This window comes from Eleutherodactylus coqui, chromosome 9 (genome assembly GCF_035609145.1).
Source record: "Eleutherodactylus coqui strain aEleCoq1 chromosome 9, aEleCoq1.hap1, whole genome shotgun sequence".
NCBI classification, from domain to species: Eukaryota; Metazoa; Chordata; class Amphibia; order Anura; family Eleutherodactylidae; genus Eleutherodactylus; species Eleutherodactylus coqui.
The window spans coordinates 83,024,532-83,046,318 of NC_089845.1; the positions used below are offsets into that span (position 1 = coordinate 83,024,532).

Sequence of the window (21,787 nt, forward strand, 5' to 3'; positions counted from 1 at the left end):
TGAAGAAGAACTTTCTTGGAAAGGTAAGCATCTCGTTGAATAGCATGAGTAAAGCTGGTACTTGAAGGGGGCACCCGGATTTGAACCAGGGACCTCTCGATCTGCAGTCGAATGCTCTTCCACTGAGCTATGCCCCCTTGGCTTATGATTGTCCTCACTGGTTCTTAAAAAGTAATGTTCTGAGGAAACCAATTTCTCAAATGGTAGGATGCTTGTTGAAATCCCTACCAATGAAGATTCCCAGTGAGAGAGTGGACGACCAGTTCAGTATGAGAAATGTGCTCAAGGCTAACAAGTTGAAGAAGAGCTTTCTTGGAAAGGTAAGCATCTTGTTGAATAGCATGAGTAAAGCTGGCACTTGAAGGGGGCACCCGGATTCATGAACCAGAGACTTCTCGATCTGCAGTCAAATGCTCTTCCACTGAGCTATGCCACCCCTGGCTTATAACTGTGCTCACTGGTTCTTAAAAAGTAATGTTCTGAGGAAACCAATTTCTCAAAAGGTAGGATGCTTGTTGAAATCCCTACCAATGAAGATGGCCAGTGGATGACCAGTTCCTGTTTAGTTCTGCATCAGAAATGTGCTCAAGGGTGACAAGTTGAAGAAGAACTTTCTTGGAAAGGTAAGCATCTCGTTGAATAGCATGAGTAAAGCTGGTACTTGAAGGGGGCACCCGGATTTGAACCAGGGACCTCTCGATCTGCAGTCGAATGCTCTTCCACTGAGCTATGCCCCCTTGGCTTATGATTGTCCTCACTGGTTCTTAAAAAGTAATGTTCTGAGGAAACCAATTTCTCAAATGGTAGGATGCTTGTTGAAATCCCTACCAATGAAGATTCCCAGTGAGAGAGTGGACGACCAGTTCAGTATGAGAAATGTGCTCAAGGCTAACAAGTTGAAGAAGAGCTTTCTTGGAAAGGTAAGCATCTTGTTGAATAGCATGAGTAAAGCTGGCACTTGAAGGGGGCACCCGGATTCATGAACCAGAGACTTCTCGATCTGCAGTCAAATGCTCTTCCACTGAGCTATGCCACCCCTGGCTTATAACTGTGCTCACTGGTTCTTAAAAAGTAATGTTCTGAGGAAACCAATTTCTCAAAAGTAAGGATGCTTGTTGAAATCTCTACCAATGAAGATGGCCAGTGAGAGAGTGGACAACCAGTTCAGTTCTGCATGAGAAATGTGCTCAAGGGTGACAATTTGAAGAAGAGCTTTCTTGGAAAGGTAAGCATCTTGTTGAATAGCATGAGCTGGCACTTGAAGGGGGCACCCGGATTTGAACCAGGGACCTCTCGATCTGCAGTCGAATGCTCTTCCACTGAGCTATGCCCGCTTGGCTTATTATTGTCCTCACTGGTTCTTAAAAAGTAATGTTCTGAGGAAACCAATTTCTCAAATGGTAGGATGCTTGTTGAAATCCCTACCAATGAAGATGGCCAGTGGACGACCAGTTCCTGTTTAGTTCTGCATCAGAAATGTGCTCAAGGGTGACAAGTTGAAGAAGAGCTTTCTTGGAAAGGTAAGCATCTCGTTGAATAGCATGCGTAAAGCTGGCACTTGAAGGGGGCACCCGGATTTGAACCAGGGACCTCTCGATCTGCAGTCGAATGCTCTTCCACTGAGCTATGCCCGCTTGGCTTATTATTGTCCTCACTGGTTCTTAAAAAGTAATGTTCTGAGGAAACCAATTTCTCAAAAGTAAGGATGCTTGTTGAAATCCCTACCAATGAAGATTCCCAGTGAGAGAGTGGACGACCAGTTCAGTTCTGCATGAGAAATGTGCTCAAGGGTGACAATTTGTAGAAGAGCTTTCTTGGAAAGGTAAGCATCTCGTTGAATAGCATGAGTAAAGCTGGCACTTGAAGGGGGCACCCGGATTATGAACCAGGGACTTCTTGATCTGCAGTCGAATGCTCTTCCACTGAGCTATGCCCCCTTGGCTTATGATTGTCCTCACTGGTTCTTAAAAAGTAATGTTCTGAGGAAACCAATTTCTCAAAAGGTAGGATGCTTGTTGAAATCCCTACCAATGAAGATGGCCAGTGGATGACCAGTTCCTGTTTAGTTCTGCATCAGAAATGTGCTCAAGGGTGACAAGTTGAAGAAGAGCTTTCTTGGAAAGGTAAGCATCTCGTTGAATAGCATGAGTAAAGCTGGCACTTGAAGGGGGCCCCCGGATTTGAACCAGAGACTTCTCGATCTGCAGTCGAATGCTCTTCCACTGAGCTATGCCCGCTTGGCTTATTATTGTCCTCACTGGTTCTTAAAAAGTAATGTTCTGAGGAAACCAATTTCTCAAAAGTAAGGATGCTTGTTGAAATCCCTACCAATGAAGATTCCCAGTGAGAGAGTGGACGACCAGTTCAGTTCTGCATGAGAAATGTGCTCAAGGGTGACAATTTGTAGAAGAGCTTTCTTGGAAAGGTAAGCATCTCGTTGAATAGCATGAGTAAAGCTGGCACTTGAAGGGGGCACCCGGATTATGAACCAGGGACTTCTTGATCTGCAGTCGAATGCTCTTCCACTGAGCTATGCCCCCTTGGCTTATGATTGTCCTCACTGGTTCTTAAAAAGTAATGTTCTGAGGAAACCAATTTCTCAAAAGGTAGGATGCTTGTTGAAATCCCTACCAATGAAGATGGCCAGTGGATGACCAGTTCCTGTTTAGTTCTGCATCAGAAATGTGCTCAAGGGTGACAAGTTGAAGAAGAGCTTTCTTGGAAAGGTAAGCATCTCGTTGAATAGCATGCGTAAAGCTGGCACTTGAAGGGGGCACCCGGATTTGAACCAGGGACCTCTCGATCTGCAGTCGAATGCTCTTCCACTGAGCTATGCCCGCTTGGCTTATTATTGTCCTCACTGGTTCTTAAAAAGTAATGTTCTGAGGAAACCAATTTCTCAAAAGTAAGGATGCTTGTTGAAATCCCTACCAATGAAGATTCCCAGTGAGAGAGTGGACGACCAGTTCAGTATGAGAAATGTGCTCAAGGCTAACAAGTTGAAGAAGAGCTTTCTTGGAAAGGTAAGCATCTTGTTGAATAGCATGAGTAAAGCTGGCACTTGAAGGGGGCACCCGGATTCATGAACCAGAGACTTCTCGATCTGCAGTCAAATGCTCTTCCACTGAGCTATGCCACCCCTGGCTTATAACTGTGCTCACTGGTTCTTAAAAAGTAATGTTCTGAGGAAACCAATTTCTCAAAAGTAAGGATGCTTGTTGAAATCCCTACCAATGAAGATTCCCAGTGAGAGAGTGGACGACCAGTTCAGTTCTGCATGAGAAATGTGCTCAAGGGTGACAATTTGTAGAAGAGCTTTCTTGGAAAGGTAAGCATCTCGTTGAATAGCATGAGTAAAGCTGGCACTTGAAGGGGGCACCCGGATTATGAACCAGGGACTTCTTGATCTGCAGTCGAATGCTCTTCCACTGAGCTATGCCCCCTTGGCTTATGATTGTCCTCACTGGTTCTTAAAAAGTAATGTTCTGAGGAAACCAATTTCTCAAAAGGTAGGATGCTTGTTGAAATCCCTACCAATGAAGATGGCCAGTGGATGACCAGTTCCTGTTTAGTTCTGCATCAGAAATGTGCTCAAGGGTGACAAGTTGAAGAAGAGCTTTCTTGGAAAGGTAAGCATCTCGTTGAATAGCATGAGTAAAGCTGGTACTTGAAGGGGGCACCCGGATTTGAACCAGGGACCTCTCGATCTGCAGTCGAATGCTCTTCCACTGAGCTATGCCCCCTTGGCTTATGATTGTCCTCACTGGTTCTTAAAAAGTAATGTTCTGAGGAAACCAATTTCTCAAAAGGTAGGATGCTTGTTGAAATCCCTACCAATGAAGATGGCCAGTGGATGACCAGTTCCTGTTTAGTTCTGCATCAGAAATGTGCTCAAGGGTGACAAGTTGAAGAAGAACTTTCTTGGAAAGGTAAGCATCTCGTTGAATAGCATGAGTAAAGCTGGTACTTGAAGGGGGCACCCGGATTTGAACCAGGGACCTCTCGATCTGCAGTCGAATGCTCTTCCACTGAGCTATGCCCCCTTGGCTTATGATTGTCCTCACTGGTTCTTAAAAAGTAATGTTCTGAGGAAACCAATTTCTCAAATGGTAGGATGCTTGTTGAAATCCCTACCAATGAAGATTCCCAGTGAGAGAGTGGACGACCAGTTCAGTATGAGAAATGTGCTCAAGGCTAACAAGTTGAAGAAGAGCTTTCTTGGAAAGGTAAGCATCTTGTTGAATAGCATGAGTAAAGCTGGCACTTGAAGGGGGCACCCGGATTCATGAACCAGAGACTTCTCGATCTGCAGTCAAATGCTCTTCCACTGAGCTATGCCACCCCTGGCTTATAACTGTGCTCACTGGTTCTTAAAAAGTAATGTTCTGAGGAAACCAATTTCTCAAAAGGTAGGATGCTTGTTGAAATCCCTACCAATGAAGATGGCCAGTGGATGACCAGTTCCTGTTTAGTTCTGCATCAGAAATGTGCTCAAGGGTGACAAGTTGAAGAAGAACTTTCTTGGAAAGGTAAGCATCTCGTTGAATAGCATGAGTAAAGCTGGTACTTGAAGGGGGCACCCGGATTTGAACCAGGGACCTCTCGATCTGCAGTCGAATGCTCTTCCACTGAGCTATGCCCCCTTGGCTTATGATTGTCCTCACTGGTTCTTAAAAAGTAATGTTCTGAGGAAACCAATTTCTCAAATGGTAGGATGCTTGTTGAAATCCCTACCAATGAAGATTCCCAGTGAGAGAGTGGACGACCAGTTCAGTATGAGAAATGTGCTCAAGGCTAACAAGTTGAAGAAGAGCTTTCTTGGAAAGGTAAGCATCTTGTTGAATAGCATGAGTAAAGCTGGCACTTGAAGGGGGCACCCGGATTCATGAACCAGAGACTTCTCGATCTGCAGTCAAATGCTCTTCCACTGAGCTATGCCACCCCTGGCTTATAACTGTGCTCACTGGTTCTTAAAAAGTAATGTTCTGAGGAAACCAATTTCTCAAAAGTAAGGATGCTTGTTGAAATCTCTACCAATGAAGATGGCCAGTGAGAGAGTGGACAACCAGTTCAGTTCTGCATGAGAAATGTGCTCAAGGGTGACAATTTGAAGAAGAGCTTTCTTGGAAAGGTAAGCATCTTGTTGAATAGCATGAGTAAAGCTGGCACTTGAAGGGGGCACCCGGATTTGAACCAGGGACCTCTCGATCTGCAGTCGAATGCTCTTCCACTGAGCTATGCCCGCTTGGCTTATTATTGTCCTCACTGGTTCTTAAAAAGTAATGTTCTGAGGAAACCAATTTCTCAAATGGTAGGATGCTTGTTGAAATCCCTACCAATGAAGATGGCCAGTGGACGACCAGTTCCTGTTTAGTTCTGCATCAGAAATGTGCTCAAGGGTGACAAGTTGAAGAAGAGCTTTCTTGGAAAGGTAAGCATCTCGTTGAATAGCATGCGTAAAGCTGGCACTTGAAGGGGGCACCCGGATTTGAACCAGGGACCTCTCGATCTGCAGTCGAATGCTCTTCCACTGAGCTATGCCCGCTTGGCTTATTATTGTCCTCACTGGTTCTTAAAAAGTAATGTTCTGAGGAAACCAATTTCTCAAAAGTAAGGATGCTTGTTGAAATCCCTACCAATGAAGATTCCCAGTGAGAGAGTGGACGACCAGTTCAGTTCTGCATGAGAAATGTGCTCAAGGGTGACAATTTGTAGAAGAGCTTTCTTGGAAAGGTAAGCATCTCGTTGAATAGCATGAGTAAAGCTGGCACTTGAAGGGGGCACCCGGATTATGAACCAGGGACTTCTTGATCTGCAGTCGAATGCTCTTCCACTGAGCTATGCCCCCTTGGCTTATGATTGTCCTCACTGGTTCTTAAAAAGTAATGTTCTGAGGAAACCAATTTCTCAAAAGGTAGGATGCTTGTTGAAATCCCTACCAATGAAGATGGCCAGTGGATGACCAGTTCCTGTTTAGTTCTGCATCAGAAATGTGCTCAAGGGTGACAAGTTGAAGAAGAGCTTTCTTGGAAAGGTAAGCATCTCGTTGAATAGCATGAGTAAAGCTGGCACTTGAAGGGGGCCCCCGGATTTGAACCAGAGACTTCTCGATCTGCAGTCGAATGCTCTTCCACTGAGCTATGCCCGCTTGGCTTATTATTGTCCTCACTGGTTCTTAAAAAGTAATGTTCTGAGGAAACCAATTTCTCAAAAGTAAGGATGCTTGTTGAAATCCCTACCAATGAAGATTCCCAGTGAGAGAGTGGACGACCAGTTCAGTTCTGCATGAGAAATGTGCTCAAGGGTGACAATTTGTAGAAGAGCTTTCTTGGAAAGGTAAGCATCTCGTTGAATAGCATGAGTAAAGCTGGCACTTGAAGGGGGCACCCGGATTATGAACCAGGGACTTCTTGATCTGCAGTCGAATGCTCTTCCACTGAGCTATGCCCCCTTGGCTTATGATTGTCCTCACTGGTTCTTAAAAAGTAATGTTCTGAGGAAACCAATTTCTCAAAAGGTAGGATGCTTGTTGAAATCCCTACCAATGAAGATGGCCAGTGGATGACCAGTTCCTGTTTAGTTCTGCATCAGAAATGTGCTCAAGGGTGACAAGTTGAAGAAGAGCTTTCTTGGAAAGGTAAGCATCTCGTTGAATAGCATGCGTAAAGCTGGCACTTGAAGGGGGCACCCGGATTTGAACCAGGGACCTCTCGATCTGCAGTCGAATGCTCTTCCACTGAGCTATGCCCGCTTGGCTTATTATTGTCCTCACTGGTTCTTAAAAAGTAATGTTCTGAGGAAACCAATTTCTCAAAAGTAAGGATGCTTGTTGAAATCCCTACCAATGAAGATTCCCAGTGAGAGAGTGGACGACCAGTTCAGTATGAGAAATGTGCTCAAGGCTAACAAGTTGAAGAAGAGCTTTCTTGGAAAGGTAAGCATCTTGTTGAATAGCATGAGTAAAGCTGGCACTTGAAGGGGGCACCCGGATTCATGAACCAGAGACTTCTCGATCTGCAGTCAAATGCTCTTCCACTGAGCTATGCCACCCCTGGCTTATAACTGTGCTCACTGGTTCTTAAAAAGTAATGTTCTGAGGAAACCAATTTCTCAAAAGTAAGGATGCTTGTTGAAATCCCTACCAATGAAGATTCCCAGTGAGAGAGTGGACGACCAGTTCAGTTCTGCATGAGAAATGTGCTCAAGGGTGACAATTTGTAGAAGAGCTTTCTTGGAAAGGTAAGCATCTCGTTGAATAGCATGAGTAAAGCTGGCACTTGAAGGGGGCACCCGGATTATGAACCAGGGACTTCTTGATCTGCAGTCGAATGCTCTTCCACTGAGCTATGCCCCCTTGGCTTATGATTGTCCTCACTGGTTCTTAAAAAGTAATGTTCTGAGGAAACCAATTTCTCAAAAGGTAGGATGCTTGTTGAAATCCCTACCAATGAAGATGGCCAGTGGATGACCAGTTCCTGTTTAGTTCTGCATCAGAAATGTGCTCAAGGGTGACAAGTTGAAGAAGAGCTTTCTTGGAAAGGTAAGCATCTCGTTGAATAGCATGAGTAAAGCTGGTACTTGAAGGGGGCACCCGGATTTGAACCAGGGACCTCTCGATCTGCAGTCGAATGCTCTTCCACTGAGCTATGCCCCCTTGGCTTATGATTGTCCTCACTGGTTCTTAAAAAGTAATGTTCTGAGGAAACCAATTTCTCAAATGGTAGGATGCTTGTTGAAATCCCTACCAATGAAGATTCCCAGTGAGAGAGTGGACGACCAGTTCAGTATGAGAAATGTGCTCAAGGCTAACAAGTTGAAGAAGAGCTTTCTTGGAAAGGTAAGCATCTTGTTGAATAGCATGAGTAAAGCTGGCACTTGAAGGGGGCACCCGGATTCATGAACCAGAGACTTCTCGATCTGCAGTCGAATGCTCTTCCACTGAGCTATGCCCCCTTGGCTTATGATTGTCCTCACTGGTTCTTAAAAAGTAATGTTCTGAGGAAACCAATTTCTCAAATGGTAGGATGCTTGTTGAAATCCCTACCAATGAAGATGGCCAGTGGACGACCAGTTCCTGTTTAGTTCTGCATCAGAAATGTGCTCAAGGGTGACAAGTTGAAGAAGAGCTTTCTTGGAAAGGTAAGCATCTCGTTGAATAGCATGCGTAAAGCTGGCACTTGAAGGGGGCACCCGGATTTGAACCAGGGACCTCTCGATCTGCAGTCGAATGCTCTTCCACTGAGCTATGCCCCCTTGGCTTATGATTGTCCTCACTGGTTCTTAAAAAGTAATGTTCTGAGGAAACCAATTTCTCAAAAGGTAGGATGCTTGTTGAAATCCCTACCAATGAAGATGGCCAGTGAGAGAGTGGATGACCAGTTCCTGTTTAGTTCTGCATCAGAAATGTGCTCAAGGCTAACAAGTTGAAGAAGAGCTTTCTTGGAAAGGTAAGCATCTTGTTGAATAGCATGAGTAAAGCTGGCACTTGAAGGGGGCACCCGGATTTGAACCAGGGACCTCTCGATCTGCAGTCGAATGCTCTTCCACTGAGCTATGCCACCCCTGGCTTATAACTGTGCTCACTGGTTCTTAAAAAGTAATGTTCTGAGGAAACCAATTTCTCAAAAGGTAGGATGCTTGTTGAAATCCCTACCAATGAAGATGGCCAGTGAGAGAGTGGATGACCAGTTCCTGTTTAGTTCTGCATGAGAAATGTGCTCAAGGGTGACAATTTGTAGAAGAGCTTTCTTGGAAAGGTAAGCATCTCGTTGAATAGCATGAGTAAAGCTGGCACTTGAAGGGGGCACCCGGATTTGAACCAGGGACCTCTCGATCTGCAGTCGAATGCTCTTCCACTGAGCTATGCCCCCTTGGCTTATGATTGTCCTCACTGGTTCTTAAAAAGTAATGTTCTGAGGAAACCAATTTCTCAAAAGGTAGGATGCTTGTTGAAATCCCTACCAATGAAGATTCCCAGTGAGAGAGTGGACGACCAGTTCAGTTCTGCATGAGAAATGTGCTCAAGGGTGACAATTTGTAGAAGAGCTTTCTTGGAAAGGTAAGCATCTCGTTGAATAGCATGAGTAAAGCTGGCACTTGAAGGGGGCACCCGGATTCATGAACCAGAGACTTCTCGATCTGCAGTCAAATGCTCTTCCACTGAGCTATGCCACCCCTGGCTTATAACTGTGCTCACTGGTTCTTAAAAAGTAATGTTCTGAGGAAACCAATTTCTCAAAAGGTAGGATGCTTGTTGAAATCCCTACCAATGAAGATGGCCAGTGGATGACCAGTTCCTGTTTAGTTCTGCATCAGAAATGTGCTCAAGGGTGACAAGTTGAAGAAGAGCTTTCTTGGAAAGGTAAGCATCTCGTTGAATAGCATGCGTAAAGCTGGCACTTGAAGGGGGCACCCGGATTTGAACCAGGGACCTCTCGATCTGCAGTCGAATGCTCTTCCACTGAGCTATGCCCCCTTGGCTTATGATTGTCCTCACTGGTTCTTAAAAAGTAATGTTCTGAGGAAACCAATTTCTCAAAAGGTAGGATGCTTGTTGAAATCCCTACCAATGAAGATGGCCAGTGAGAGAGTGGATGACCAGTTCCTGTTTAGTTCTGCATCAGAAATGTGCTCAAGGCTAACAAGTTGAAGAAGAGCTTTCTTGGAAAGGTAAGCATCTTGTTGAATAGCATGAGTAAAGCTGGCACTTGAAGGGGGCACCCGGATTTGAACCAGGGACCTCTCGATCTGCAGTCGAATGCTCTTCCACTGAGCTATGCCACCCCTGGCTTATAACTGTGCTCACTGGTTCTTAAAAAGTAATGTTCTGAGGAAACCAATTTCTCAAAAGTAAGGATGCTTGTTGAAATCCCTACCAATGAAGATTCCCAGTGAGAGAGTGGACGACCAGTTCAGTATGAGAAATGTGCTCAAGGCTAACAAGTTGAAGAAGAGCTTTCTTGGAAAGGTAAGCATCTTGTTGAATAGCATGAGTAAAGCTGGCACTTGAAGGGGGCACCCGGATTCATGAACCAGAGACTTCTCGATCTGCAGTCAAATGCTCTTCCACTGAGCTATGCCACCCCTGGCTTATAACTGTGCTCACTGGTTCTTAAAAAGTAATGTTCTGAGGAAACCAATTTCTCAAAAGTAAGGATGCTTGTTGAAATCCCTACCAATGAAGATTCCCAGTGAGAGAGTGGACGACCAGTTCAGTTCTGCATGAGAAATGTGCTCAAGGGTGACAATTTGTAGAAGAGCTTTCTTGGAAAGGTAAGCATCTCGTTGAATAGCATGAGTAAAGCTGGCACTTGAAGGGGGCACCCGGATTATGAACCAGGGACTTCTTGATCTGCAGTCGAATGCTCTTCCACTGAGCTATGCCCCCTTGGCTTATGATTGTCCTCACTGGTTCTTAAAAAGTAATGTTCTGAGGAAACCAATTTCTCAAAAGGTAGGATGCTTGTTGAAATCCCTACCAATGAAGATGGCCAGTGGATGACCAGTTCCTGTTTAGTTCTGCATCAGAAATGTGCTCAAGGGTGACAAGTTGAAGAAGAGCTTTCTTGGAAAGGTAAGCATCTCGTTGAATAGCATGAGTAAAGCTGGCACTTGAAGGGGGCACCCGGATTTGAACCAGGGACCTCTCGATCTGCAGTCGAATGCTCTTCCACTGAGCTATGCCCCCTTGGCTTATGATTGTCCTCACTGGTTCTTAAAAAGTAATGTTCTGAGGAAACCAATTTCTCAAATGGTAGGATGCTTGTTGAAATCCCTACCAATGAAGATTCCCAGTGAGAGAGTGGACGACCAGTTCAGTATGAGAAATGTGCTCAAGGCTAACAAGTTGAAGAAGAGCTTTCTTGGAAAGGTAAGCATCTTGTTGAATAGCATGAGTAAAGCTGGCACTTGAAGGGGGCACCCGGATTCATGAACCAGAGACTTCTCGATCTGCAGTCGAATGCTCTTCCACTGAGCTATGCCCCCTTGGCTTATGATTGTCCTCACTGGTTCTTAAAAAGTAATGTTCTGAGGAAACCAATTTCTCAAATGGTAGGATGCTTGTTGAAATCCCTACCAATGAAGATTCCCAGTGAGAGAGTGGACGACCAGTTCAGTATGAGAAATGTGCTCAAGGCTAACAAGTTGAAGAAGAGCTTTCTTGGAAAGGTAAGCATCTTGTTGAATAGCATGAGTAAAGCTGGCACTTGAAGGGGGCACCCGGATTCATGTACCAGAGACTTCTCGATCTGCAGTCAAATGCTCTTCCACTGAGCTATGCCACCCCTGGCTTATAACTGTGCTCACTGGTTCTTAAAAAGTAATGTTCTGAGGAAACCAATTTCTCAAAAGTAAGGATGCTTGTTGAAATCTCTACCAATGAAGATGGCCAGTGAGAGAGTGGACAACCAGTTCAGTTCTGCATGAGAAATGTGCTCAAGGGTGACAATTTGAAGAAGAGCTTACTTGGAAAGGTAAGCATCTTGTTGAATAGCATGAGTAAAGCTGGCACTTGAAGGGGGCACCCGGATTTGAACCAGGGACCTCTCGATCTGCAGTCGAATGCTCTTCCACTGAGCTATGCCCGCTTGGCTTATTAATGTCCTCACTGGTTCTTAAAAAGTAATGTTCTGAGGAAACCAATTTCTCAAAAGTAAGGATGCTTGTTGAAATCCCTACCAATGAAGATTCCCAGTGAGAGAGTGGACGACCAGTTCAGTTCTGCATGAGAAATGTGCTCAAGGGTGACAATTTGTAGAAGAGCTTTCTTGGAAAGGTAAGCATCTCGTTGAATAGCATGAGTAAAGCTGGCACTTGAAGGGGGCACGCGGATTATGAACCAGGGACTTCTTGATCTGCAGTCGAATGCTCTTCCACTGAGCTATGCCCCCTTGGCTTATGATTGTCCTCACTGGTTCTTAAAAAGTAATGTTCTGAGGAAACCAATTTCTCAAAAGGTAGGATGCTTGTTGAAATCCCTACCAATGAAGATGGCCAGTGGATGACCAGTTCCTGTTTAGTTCTGCATCAGAAATGTGCTCAAGGGTGACAAGTTGAAGAAGAGCTTTCTTGGAAAGGTAAGCATCTCGTTGAATAGCATGCGTAAAGCTGGCACTTGAAGGGGGCACCCGGATTTGAACCAGGGACCTCTCGATCTGCAGTCGAATGCTCTTCCACTGAGCTATGCCCGCTTGGCTTATTATTGTCCTCACTGGTTCTTAAAAAGTAATGTTCTGAGGAAACCAATTTCTCAAATGGTAGGATGCTTGTTGAAATCCCTACCAATGAAGATGGCCAGTGGACGACCAGTTCCTGTTTAGTTCTGCATCAGAAATGTGCTCAAGGGTGACAAGTTGAAGAAGAGCTTTCTTGGAAAGGTAAGCATCTCGTTGAATAGCATGCGTAAAGCTGGCACTTGAAGGGGGCACCCGGATTTGAACCAGGGACCTCTCGATCTGCAGTCGAATGCTCTTCCACTGAGCTATGCCCGCTTGGCTTATTATTGTCCTCACTGGTTCTTAAAAAGTAATGTTCTGAGGAAACCAATTTCTCAAAAGTAAGGATGCTTGTTGAAATCCCTACCAATGAAGATTCCCAGTGAGAGAGTGGACGACCAGTTCAGTTCTGCATGAGAAATGTGCTCAAGGGTGACAATTTGTAGAAGAGCTTTCTTGGAAAGGTAAGCATCTCGTTGAATAGCATGAGTAAAGCTGGCACTTGAAGGGGGCACCCGGATTATGAACCAGGGACTTCTTGATCTGCAGTCGAATGCTCTTCCACTGAGCTATGCCCCCTTGGCTTATGATTGTCCTCACTGGTTCTTAAAAAGTAATGTTCTGAGGAAACCAATTTCTCAAAAGGTAGGATGCTTGTTGAAATCCCTACCAATGAAGATGGCCAGTGGATGACCAGTTCCTGTTTAGTTCTGCATCAGAAATGTGCTCAAGGGTGACAAGTTGAAGAAGAGCTTTCTTGGAAAGGTAAGCATCTCGTTGAATAGCATGAGTAAAGCTGGCACTTGAAGGGGGCACCCGGATTTGAACCAGGGACCTCTCGATCTGCAGTCGAATGCTCTTCCACTGAGCTATGCCCCCTTGGCTTATGATTGTCCTCACTGGTTCTTAAAAAGTAATGTTCTGAGGAAACCAATTTCTCAAATGGTAGGATGCTTGTTGAAATCCCTACCAATGAAGATTCCCAGTGAGAGAGTGGACGACCAGTTCAGTTCTGCATGAGAAATGTGCTCAAGGGTGACAATTTGTAGAAGAGCTTTCTTGGAAAGGTAAGCATCTCGTTGAATAGCATGAGTAAAGCTGGCACTTGAAGGGGGCACCCGGATTATGAACCAGGGACTTCTTGATCTGCAGTCGAATGCTCTTCCACTGAGCTATGCCCCCTTGGCTTATGATTGTCCTCACTGGTTCTTAAAAAGTAATGTTCTGAGGAAACCAATTTCTCAAAAGGTAGGATGCTTGTTGAAATCCCTACCAATGAAGATGGCCAGTGGATGACCAGTTCCTGTTTAGTTCTGCATCAGAAATGTGCTCAAGGGTGACAAGTTGAAGAAGAGCTTTCTTGGAAAGGTAAGCATCTCGTTGAATAGCATGAGTAAAGCTGGCACTTGAAGGGGGCACCCGGATTTGAACCAGGGACCTCTCGATCTGCAGTCGAATGCTCTTCCACTGAGCTATGCCCCCTTGGCTTATGATTGTCCTCACTGGTTCTTAAAAAGTAATGTTCTGAGGAAACCAATTTCTCAAATGGTAGGATGCTTGTTGAAATCCCTACCAATGAAGATTCCCAGTGAGAGAGTGGACGACCAGTTCAGTATGAGAAATGTGCTCAAGGCTAACAAGTTGAAGAAGAGCTTTCTTGGAAAGGTAAGCATCTTGTTGAATAGCATGAGTAAAGCTGGCACTTGAAGGGGGCACCCGGATTCATGAACCAGAGACTTCTCGATCTGCAGTCGAATGCTCTTCCACTGAGCTATGCCCCCTTGGCTTATGATTGTCCTCACTGGTTCTTAAAAAGTAATGTTCTGAGGAAACCAATTTCTCAAATGGTAGGATGCTTGTTGAAATCCCTACCAATGAAGATTCCCAGTGAGAGAGTGGACGACCAGTTCAGTATGAGAAATGTGCTCAAGGCTAACAAGTTGAAGAAGAGCTTTCTTGGAAAGGTAAGCATCTTGTTGAATAGCATGAGTAAAGCTGGCACTTGAAGGGGGCACCCGGATTCATGTACCAGAGACTTCTCGATCTGCAGTCAAATGCTCTTCCACTGAGCTATGCCACCCCTGGCTTATAACTGTGCTCACTGGTTCTTAAAAAGTAATGTTCTGAGGAAACCAATTTCTCAAAAGTAAGGATGCTTGTTGAAATCTCTACCAATGAAGATGGCCAGTGAGAGAGTGGACAACCAGTTCAGTTCTGCATGAGAAATGTGCTCAAGGGTGACAATTTGAAGAAGAGCTTTCTTGGAAAGGTAAGCATCTTGTTGAATAGCATGAGTAAAGCTGGCACTTGAAGGGGGCACCCGGATTCATGAACCAGAGACTTCTCGATCTGCAGTCAAATGCTCTTCCACTGAGCTATGCCACCCCTGGCTTATAACTGTGCTCACTGGTTCTTAAAAAGTAATGTTCTGAGGAAACCAAATTCTCAAAAGTAAGGATGCTTGTTGAAATCCCTACCAATGAAGATTCCCAGTGAGAGAGTGGACGACCAGTTCAGTTCTGCATGAGAAGTGTGCTCAAGGGTGACAATTTGTAGAAGAGCTTTCTTGGAAAGGTAAGCATCTCGTTGAATAGCATGAGTAAAGCTGGCACTTGAAGGGGGCACGCGGATTATGAACCAGGGACTTCTTGATCTGCAGTCGAATGCTCTTCCACTGAGCTATGCCCCCTTGGCTTATGATTGTCCTCACTGGTTCTTAAAAAGTAATGTTCTGAGGAAACCAATTTCTCAAAAGGTAGGATGCTTGTTGTAATCCCTACCAATGAAGATGGCCAGTGGACGACCAGTTCCTGTTTAGTTCTGCATCAGAAATGTGCTCAAGGGTGACAAGTTGAAGAAGAGCTTTCTTGGAAAGGTAAGCATATCGTTGAATAGCATGCGTAAAGCTGGCACTTGAAGGGGGCACCCGGATTATGAACCAGGGACCTCTCGATCTGCAGTCGAATGCTCTTCCACTGAGCTATGCCCCCCTGGCTTATGATTGTCCTCACTGGTTCTTAAAAAGTAATGTTCTGAGGAAACCAATTTCTCAAAAGTAAGGATGCTTGTTGAAATCCCTACCAATTAAGATTCCCAGTGAGAGAGTGGACGACCAGTTCAGTATGAGAAATGTGCTCAAGGCTAACAAGTTGAAGAAGAGCTTTCTTGGAAAGGTAAGCATCTTGTTGAATAGCATGAGTAAAGCTGGCACTTGAAGGGGGCACCTGGATTCATGAACCAGAGACTTCTCGATCTGCAGTCAAATGCTCTTCCACTGAGCTATGCCACCCCTGGCTTATAACTGTGCTCACTGGTTCTTAAAAAGTAATGTTCTGAGGAAACCAATTTCTCAAAAGTAAGGATGCTTGTTGAAATCCCTACCAATGAAGATGGCCAGTGAGAGAGTGGACAACCAGTTCAGTTCTGCATGAGAAATGTGCTCAAGGGTGACAATTTGAAGAAGAGCTTTCTTGGAAAGGTAAGCATCTCGTTGAATAGCATGAGTAAAGCTGGCACTTGAAGGGGGCACGCGGATTATGAACCAGGGACTTCTTGATCTGCAGTCGAATGCTCTTCCACTGAACTATGCCCCCTTGGCTTATGATTGTCCTCACTGGTTCTTAAAAAGTAATGTTCTGAGGAAACCAATTTCTCAAAAGGTAGGATGCTTGTTGAAATCCCTACCAATGAAGATGGCCAGTGGACGACCAGTTCCTGTTTAGTTCTGCATCAGAAATGTGCTCAAGGGTGACAAGTTGAAGAAGAGCTTTCTTGGAAAGGTAAGCATATCGTTGAATAGCATGCGTAAAGCTGGCACTTGAAGGGGGCACCCGGATTATGAACCAGGGACCTCTCGATCTGCAGTCGAATGCTCTTCCACTGAGCTATGCCCCCCTGGCTTATGATTGTCCTCACTGGTTCTTAAAAAGTAATGTTCTGAGGAAACCAATTTCTCAAAAGTAAGGATGCTTGTTGAAATCCCTACCAATGAAGATTCCCAGTGAGAGAGTGGACGACCAGTTCAGTATGAGAAATGTGCTCAAGGCTAACAAGTTGAAGAAGAGCTTTCTTGGAAAGGTAAGCATCTTGTTGAATAGCATGAGTAAAGCTGGCACTTGAAGGGGGCACCCGGATTCATGAAGCAGAGACTTCTCGATCTGCAGTCAAATGCTCTTCCACTGAGCTATGCCACCCCTGGCTTATAACTGTGCTCACTGGTTCTTAAAAAGTAATGTTCTGAGGAAACCAATTTCTCAAAAGTAAGGATGCTTGTTGAAATCCCTACCAATGAAGATTCCCAGTGAGAGAGTGGACGACCAGTTCAGTTCTGCATGAGAAATGTGCTCAAGGGTGACAATTTGTAGAAGAGCTTTCTTGGAAAGGTAAGCATCTCGTTGAATAGCATGAGTAAAGCTGGCACTTGAAGGGGGCACCCGGATTATGAACCAGGGACTTCTTGATCTGCAGTCGAATGCTCTTCCACTGAGCTATGCCCCCTTGGCTTATGATTGTCCTCACTGGTTCTTAAAAAGTAATGTTCTGAGGAAACCAATTTCTCAAAAGGTAGGATGCTTGTTGAAATCCCTACCAATGAAGATGGCCAGTGGATGACCAGTTCCTGTTTAGTTCTGCATCAGAAATGTGCTCAAGGGTGACAAGTTGAAGAAGAGCTTTCTTGGAAAGGTAAGCATCTTGTTGAATAGCATGAGTAAAGCTGGCACTTGAAGGGGGCACCCGGATTCATGAACCAGAGACTTCTCGATCTGCAGTCAAATGCTCTTCCACTGAGCTATGCCACCCCTGGCTTATAACTGTGCTCACTGGTTCTTAAAAAGTAATGTTCTGAGGAAACCAATTTCTCAAAAGTAAGGATGCTTGTTGAAATCCCTACCAATGATGATTCCCAGTGAGAGAGTGGACGACCAGTTCAGTATGAGAAATGTGCTCAAGGCTAACAAGTTGAAGAAGAGCTTTCTTGGAAAGGTAAGCATCTTGTTGAATAGCATGAGTAAAGCTGGCACTTGAAGGGGGCACCCGGATTCATGAACCAGAGACTTCTCGATCTGCAGTCAAATGCTCTTCCACTGAGCTATGCCACCCCTGGCTTATAACTGTGCTCACTGGTTCTTAAAAAGTAATGTTCTGAGGAAACCAAATTCTCAAAAGTAAGGATGCTTGTTGAAATCCCTACCAATGAAGATTCCCAGTGAGAGAGTGGACGACCAGTTCAGTTCCGCATGAGAAATGTGCTCAAGGGTGACAATTTGTAGAAGAGCTTTCTTGGAAAGGTAAGCATCTCGTTGAATATCATGAGTAAAGCTGGCACTTGAAGGGGGCACCCGGATTATGAACCAGGGACTTCTTGACCTGCAGTCGAATGCTCTTCCACTGAGCTATGCCCCCTTGGCTTATGATTGTCCTCACTGGTTCTTAAAAAGTAATGTTCTGAGGAAACCAATTTCTCAAAAGGTAGGATGCTTGTTGAAATCCCAACCAATGAAGATGGCCAGTGGATGACCAGTTCCTGTTTAGTTCTGCATCAGAAATGTGCTCAAGGGTGACAAGTTGAAGAAGAGCTTTCTTGGAAAGGTAAGCATCTCGTTGAATAGCATGAGTAAAGCTGGTACTTGAAGGGGGCACCCGGATTTGAACCAGGGACCTCGCGATCTGCAGTCGAATGCTCTTCCACTGAGCTATGCCCGCTTGGCTTATGATTGCCCTCACTGGTTCTTAAAAAGTAATGTTCTGAGGAAACCAATTTCTCAAAAGTAAGGATGCTTGTTGAAATCCCTACCCATGAAGATTCCCAGTGAGAGAGTGGACGACCAGTTCAGTTCTGCATGAGAAATGTGCTCAAGGGTGACAAGTTGAAGAAGAGCTTTCTTGGAAAGGTAAGCATCTTGTTGAATAGCATGAGTAAAGCTGGCACTTGAAGGGGGCACCCGGATTCATGAACCAGAGACTTCTCGATCTGCAGTCAAATGCTCTTCCACTGAGCTATGCCACCCCTGGCTTATAACTGTGCTCACTGGTTCTTAAAAAGTAATGTTCTGAGGAAACCAATTTCTCAAAAGTAAGGATGCTTGTTGAAATCCCTACCAATGAAGATGGCCAGTGAGAGAGTGGACAACCAGTTCAGTTCTGCATGAGAAATGTGCTCAAGGGTGACAATTTGAAGAAGAGCTTTCTTGGAAAGGTAAGCATCTCGTTGAATAGCATGAGTAAAGCTGGCACTTGAAGGGGGCACCCGGATTTGAACCAGGGACCTCTCGATCTGCAGTCGAATGCTCTTCCACTGAGCTATGCCCCCTTGGCTTATGATTGTCCTCACTGGTTCTTAAAAAGTAATGTTCTGAGGAAACCAATTTCTCAAAATGTAGGATGCTTGTTGAAATCCCTACCAATGAAGATGGCCAGTGAGAGAGTGGATGACCAGTTCCTGTTTAGTTCTGCATCAGAAATGTGCTCAAGGGTGACAAGTTGAAGAAGAGCTTTCTTGGAAAGGTAAGCATCTCGTTGAATAGCATGAGTAAAGCTGGCACTTGAAGGGGGCACCCGGATCTGAACCAGGGACCTCTCGATCTGCAGTCGAATGCTCTTCCACTGAGCTATGCCCCCTTGGCTTATGATTGTCCTCACTGGTTCTTAAAAAGTAATGTTCTGAGGAAACCAATTTCTCAAAAGTAAGGATGCTTGTTGAAATCCCTACCCATGAAGATTCCCAGTGAGAGAGTGGACGACCAGTTCAGTTCTGCATGAGAAATGTGCTCAAGGGTGACAAGTTGAAGAAGAGCTTTCTTGGAAAGGTAAGCATCTCGTTGAATAGCATGCGTAAAGCTGGCACTTGAAGGGGGCACCCGGATTTGAACCAGGGACCTCTCGATCTGCAGTCGAATGCTCTTCCACTGAGCTATGCCCCCTTGGCTTATGATTGTCCTCACTGGTTCTTAAAAAGTAATGTTCTGAGGAAACCAATTTCTCAAAAGTAAGGATGCTTGTTGAAATCCCTACCCATGAAGATTCCCAGTGAGAGAGTGGACGACCAGTTCAGTTCTGCATGAGAAATGTGCTCAAGGGTGACAAGTTGAAGAAGAGCTTTCTTGGAAAGGTAAGCATCTTGTTGAATAGCATGAGTAAAGCTGGCACTTGAAGGGGGCACCCGGATTCATGAACCAGAGACTTCTCGATCTGCAGTCAAATGCTCTTCCACTGAGCTATGCCACCCCTGGCTTATAACTGTGCTCACTGGTTCTTAAAAAGTAATGTTCTGAGGAAACCAATTTCTCAAAAGGTAGGATGCTTGTTGAAATCCCTACCAATGAAGATGGCCAGTGGACGACCAGTTCCTGTTTAGTTCTGCATCAGAAATGTGCTCAAGTGTGACAAGTTGAAGAAGAGCTTTCTTGGAAAGGTAAGCATCTCGTTGAATAGCATGAGTAAAGCTGGCACTTGAAGGGGGCACCCGGATTTGAACCAGGGACCTCTCGATCTGCAGTCGAATGCTCTTCCACTGAGCTATGCCCCCTTGGCTTATGATTGTCCTCACTGGTTCTTAAAAAGTAATGTTCTGAGGAAACCAATTTCTCAAAATGTAGGATGCTTGTTGAAATCCCTACCAATGAAGATGGCCAGTGAGAGAGTGGATGACCAGTTCCTGTTTAGTTCTGCATCAGAAATGTGCTCAAGGGTGACAAGTTGAAGAAGAGCTTTCTTGGAAAGGTAAGCATCTCGTTGAATAGCATGAGTAAAGCTGGCACTTGAAGGGGGCACCCGGATCTGAACCAGGGACCTCTCGATCTGCAGTCGAATGCTCTTCCACTGAGCTATGCCCCCTTGGCTTATGATTGTCCTCACTGGTTCTTAAAAAGTAATGTTCTGAGGAAACCAATTTCTCAAAAGTAAGGATGCTTGTTGAAATCCCTACCCATGAAGATTCCCAGTGAGAGAGTGGACGACCAGTTCAGTTCTGCATGAGAAATGTGCTCAAGGGTGACAAGTTGAAGAAGAGCTTTCTTGGAAAGGTAAGCATCTCGTTGAATAGCATGCGTAAAGCTGGCACTTGAAGGGGGCACCCGGATTTGAACCAGGGACCTCTCGATCTGCAGTCGAATGCTCTTCCACTGAGCTATGCCCCCTTGGCTTATGATTGTCCTCACTGGTTCTTAAAAAGTAATGTTCTGAGGAAACCAATTTCTCAAAAGTAAGGATGCTTGTTGAAATCCCTACCCATGAAGATTCCCAGTGAGAGAGTGGACGACCAGTTCAGTTCTGCATGAGAAATGTGCTCAAGGGTGACAAGTTGAAGAAGAGCTTTCTTGGAAAGGTAAGCATCTTGTTGAATAGCATGAGTAAAGCTGGCACTTGAAGGGGGCACCCGGATTCATGAACCAGAGACTTCTCGATCTGCAGTCAAATGCTCTTCCACTGAGCTATGCCACCCCTGGCTTATAACTGTGCTCACTGGTTCTTAAAAAGTAATGTTCTGAGGAAACCAATTTCTCAAAAGGTAGGATGCTTGTTGAAATCCCTACCAATGAAGATGGCCAGTGGACGACCAGTTCCTGTTTAGTTCTGCATCAGAAATGTGCTCAAGTGTGACAAGTTGAAGAAGAGCTTTCTTGGAAAGGTAAGCATCTTGTTGAATAGCATGAGTAAAGCTGGCACTTGAAGGGGGCACCCGGATTCATGAACCAGAGACTTCTCGATCTGCAGTCAAATGCTCTTCCACTGAGCTATGCCACCCCTGGCTTATAACTGTGCTCACTGGTTCTTAAAAAGTAATGTTCTGAGGAAACCAATTTCTCAAAAGTAAGGATGCTTGTTGAAATCCCTACCAATGAAGATGGCCAGTGAGAGAGTGGACAACCAGTTCAGTTCTGCATGAGAAATGTGCTCAAGGGTGACAATTTGAAGAAGAGCTTTCTTGGAAAGGTAAGCATCTCGTTGAATAGCATGAGTAAAGCTGGCACTTGAAGGGGGCACCCGGATTTGAACCAGGGACCTCTCGATCTGCAGTCGAATGCTCTTCCACTGAGCTATGCCCCCTTGGCTTATGATTGTCCTCACTGGTTCTTAAAAAGTAATGTTCTGAGGAAACCAATTTCTCAAAATGTAGGATGCTTGTTGAAATCCCTACCAATGAAGATGGCCAGTGAGAGAGTGGATGACCAGTTCCTGTTTAGTTCTGCATCAGAAATGTGCTCAAGGGTGACAAGTTGAAGAAGAGCTTTCTTGGAAAGGTAAGCATCTCGTTGAATAGCATGAGTAAAGCTGGCACTTGAAGGGGGCACCCGGATCTGAACCAGGGACCTCTCGATCTGCAGTCGAATGCTCTTCCACTGAGCTATGCCCCCTTGGCTTATGATTGTCCTCACTGGTTCTTAAAAAGTAATGTTCTGAGGAAACCAATTTCTCAAAAGTAAGGATGCTTGTTGAAATCCCTACCCATGAAGATTCCCAGTGAGAGAGTGGACGACCAGTTCAGTTCTGCATGAGAAATGTGCTCAAGGGTGACAAGTTGAAGAAGAGCTTTCTTGGAAAGGTAAGCATCTCGTTGAATAGCATGCGTAAAG

The 21,787-nt window shown here is 45.0% G+C and overlaps 17 non-coding genes across 17 annotated transcripts; all 17 read right to left on the bottom strand.

Moving 5' to 3' along the window:
* Positions 1-65: 65 nt before the first annotated feature.
* Positions 66-137, bottom strand: TRNAC-GCA (transfer RNA cysteine (anticodon GCA)). Its single transcript has one exon. It is a non-coding gene; the product is annotated as a tRNA-Cys (tRNA).
* A 528-nt stretch (positions 138-665) lies between these two features.
* TRNAC-GCA (transfer RNA cysteine (anticodon GCA)) lies at positions 666-737 on the bottom strand. Its single transcript has one exon. It is a non-coding gene; the product is annotated as a tRNA-Cys (tRNA).
* A 2,934-nt stretch (positions 738-3,671) lies between these two features.
* On the bottom strand, positions 3,672-3,743 carry TRNAC-GCA (transfer RNA cysteine (anticodon GCA)). Its single transcript has one exon. It is a non-coding gene; the product is annotated as a tRNA-Cys (tRNA).
* A 228-nt stretch (positions 3,744-3,971) lies between these two features.
* TRNAC-GCA (transfer RNA cysteine (anticodon GCA)) lies at positions 3,972-4,043 on the bottom strand. Its single transcript has one exon. It is a non-coding gene; the product is annotated as a tRNA-Cys (tRNA).
* Positions 4,044-4,571: 528 nt separating this feature from the next.
* On the bottom strand, positions 4,572-4,643 carry TRNAC-GCA (transfer RNA cysteine (anticodon GCA)). The gene has a single exon. It is a non-coding gene; the product is annotated as a tRNA-Cys (tRNA).
* Positions 4,644-7,582: 2,939 nt separating this feature from the next.
* Positions 7,583-7,654, bottom strand: TRNAC-GCA (transfer RNA cysteine (anticodon GCA)). Its single transcript has one exon. It is a non-coding gene; the product is annotated as a tRNA-Cys (tRNA).
* A 527-nt stretch (positions 7,655-8,181) lies between these two features.
* On the bottom strand, positions 8,182-8,253 carry TRNAC-GCA (transfer RNA cysteine (anticodon GCA)). The gene has a single exon. It is a non-coding gene; the product is annotated as a tRNA-Cys (tRNA).
* A 545-nt stretch (positions 8,254-8,798) lies between these two features.
* TRNAC-GCA (transfer RNA cysteine (anticodon GCA)) lies at positions 8,799-8,870 on the bottom strand. Its single transcript has one exon. It is a non-coding gene; the product is annotated as a tRNA-Cys (tRNA).
* A 533-nt stretch (positions 8,871-9,403) lies between these two features.
* Positions 9,404-9,475, bottom strand: TRNAC-GCA (transfer RNA cysteine (anticodon GCA)). Its single transcript has one exon. It is a non-coding gene; the product is annotated as a tRNA-Cys (tRNA).
* Positions 9,476-10,615: 1,140 nt separating this feature from the next.
* Positions 10,616-10,687, bottom strand: TRNAC-GCA (transfer RNA cysteine (anticodon GCA)). The gene has a single exon. It is a non-coding gene; the product is annotated as a tRNA-Cys (tRNA).
* A 2,335-nt stretch (positions 10,688-13,022) lies between these two features.
* TRNAC-GCA (transfer RNA cysteine (anticodon GCA)) lies at positions 13,023-13,094 on the bottom strand. Its single transcript has one exon. It is a non-coding gene; the product is annotated as a tRNA-Cys (tRNA).
* Positions 13,095-13,625: 531 nt separating this feature from the next.
* On the bottom strand, positions 13,626-13,697 carry TRNAC-GCA (transfer RNA cysteine (anticodon GCA)). The gene has a single exon. It is a non-coding gene; the product is annotated as a tRNA-Cys (tRNA).
* Positions 13,698-18,453: 4,756 nt separating this feature from the next.
* On the bottom strand, positions 18,454-18,525 carry TRNAC-GCA (transfer RNA cysteine (anticodon GCA)). Its single transcript has one exon. It is a non-coding gene; the product is annotated as a tRNA-Cys (tRNA).
* A 538-nt stretch (positions 18,526-19,063) lies between these two features.
* Positions 19,064-19,135, bottom strand: TRNAC-GCA (transfer RNA cysteine (anticodon GCA)). The gene has a single exon. It is a non-coding gene; the product is annotated as a tRNA-Cys (tRNA).
* Positions 19,136-19,668: 533 nt separating this feature from the next.
* On the bottom strand, positions 19,669-19,740 carry TRNAC-GCA (transfer RNA cysteine (anticodon GCA)). Its single transcript has one exon. It is a non-coding gene; the product is annotated as a tRNA-Cys (tRNA).
* A 538-nt stretch (positions 19,741-20,278) lies between these two features.
* Positions 20,279-20,350, bottom strand: TRNAC-GCA (transfer RNA cysteine (anticodon GCA)). The gene has a single exon. It is a non-coding gene; the product is annotated as a tRNA-Cys (tRNA).
* Positions 20,351-21,188: 838 nt separating this feature from the next.
* On the bottom strand, positions 21,189-21,260 carry TRNAC-GCA (transfer RNA cysteine (anticodon GCA)). Its single transcript has one exon. It is a non-coding gene; the product is annotated as a tRNA-Cys (tRNA).
* Positions 21,261-21,787: the final 527 nt, after the last annotated feature.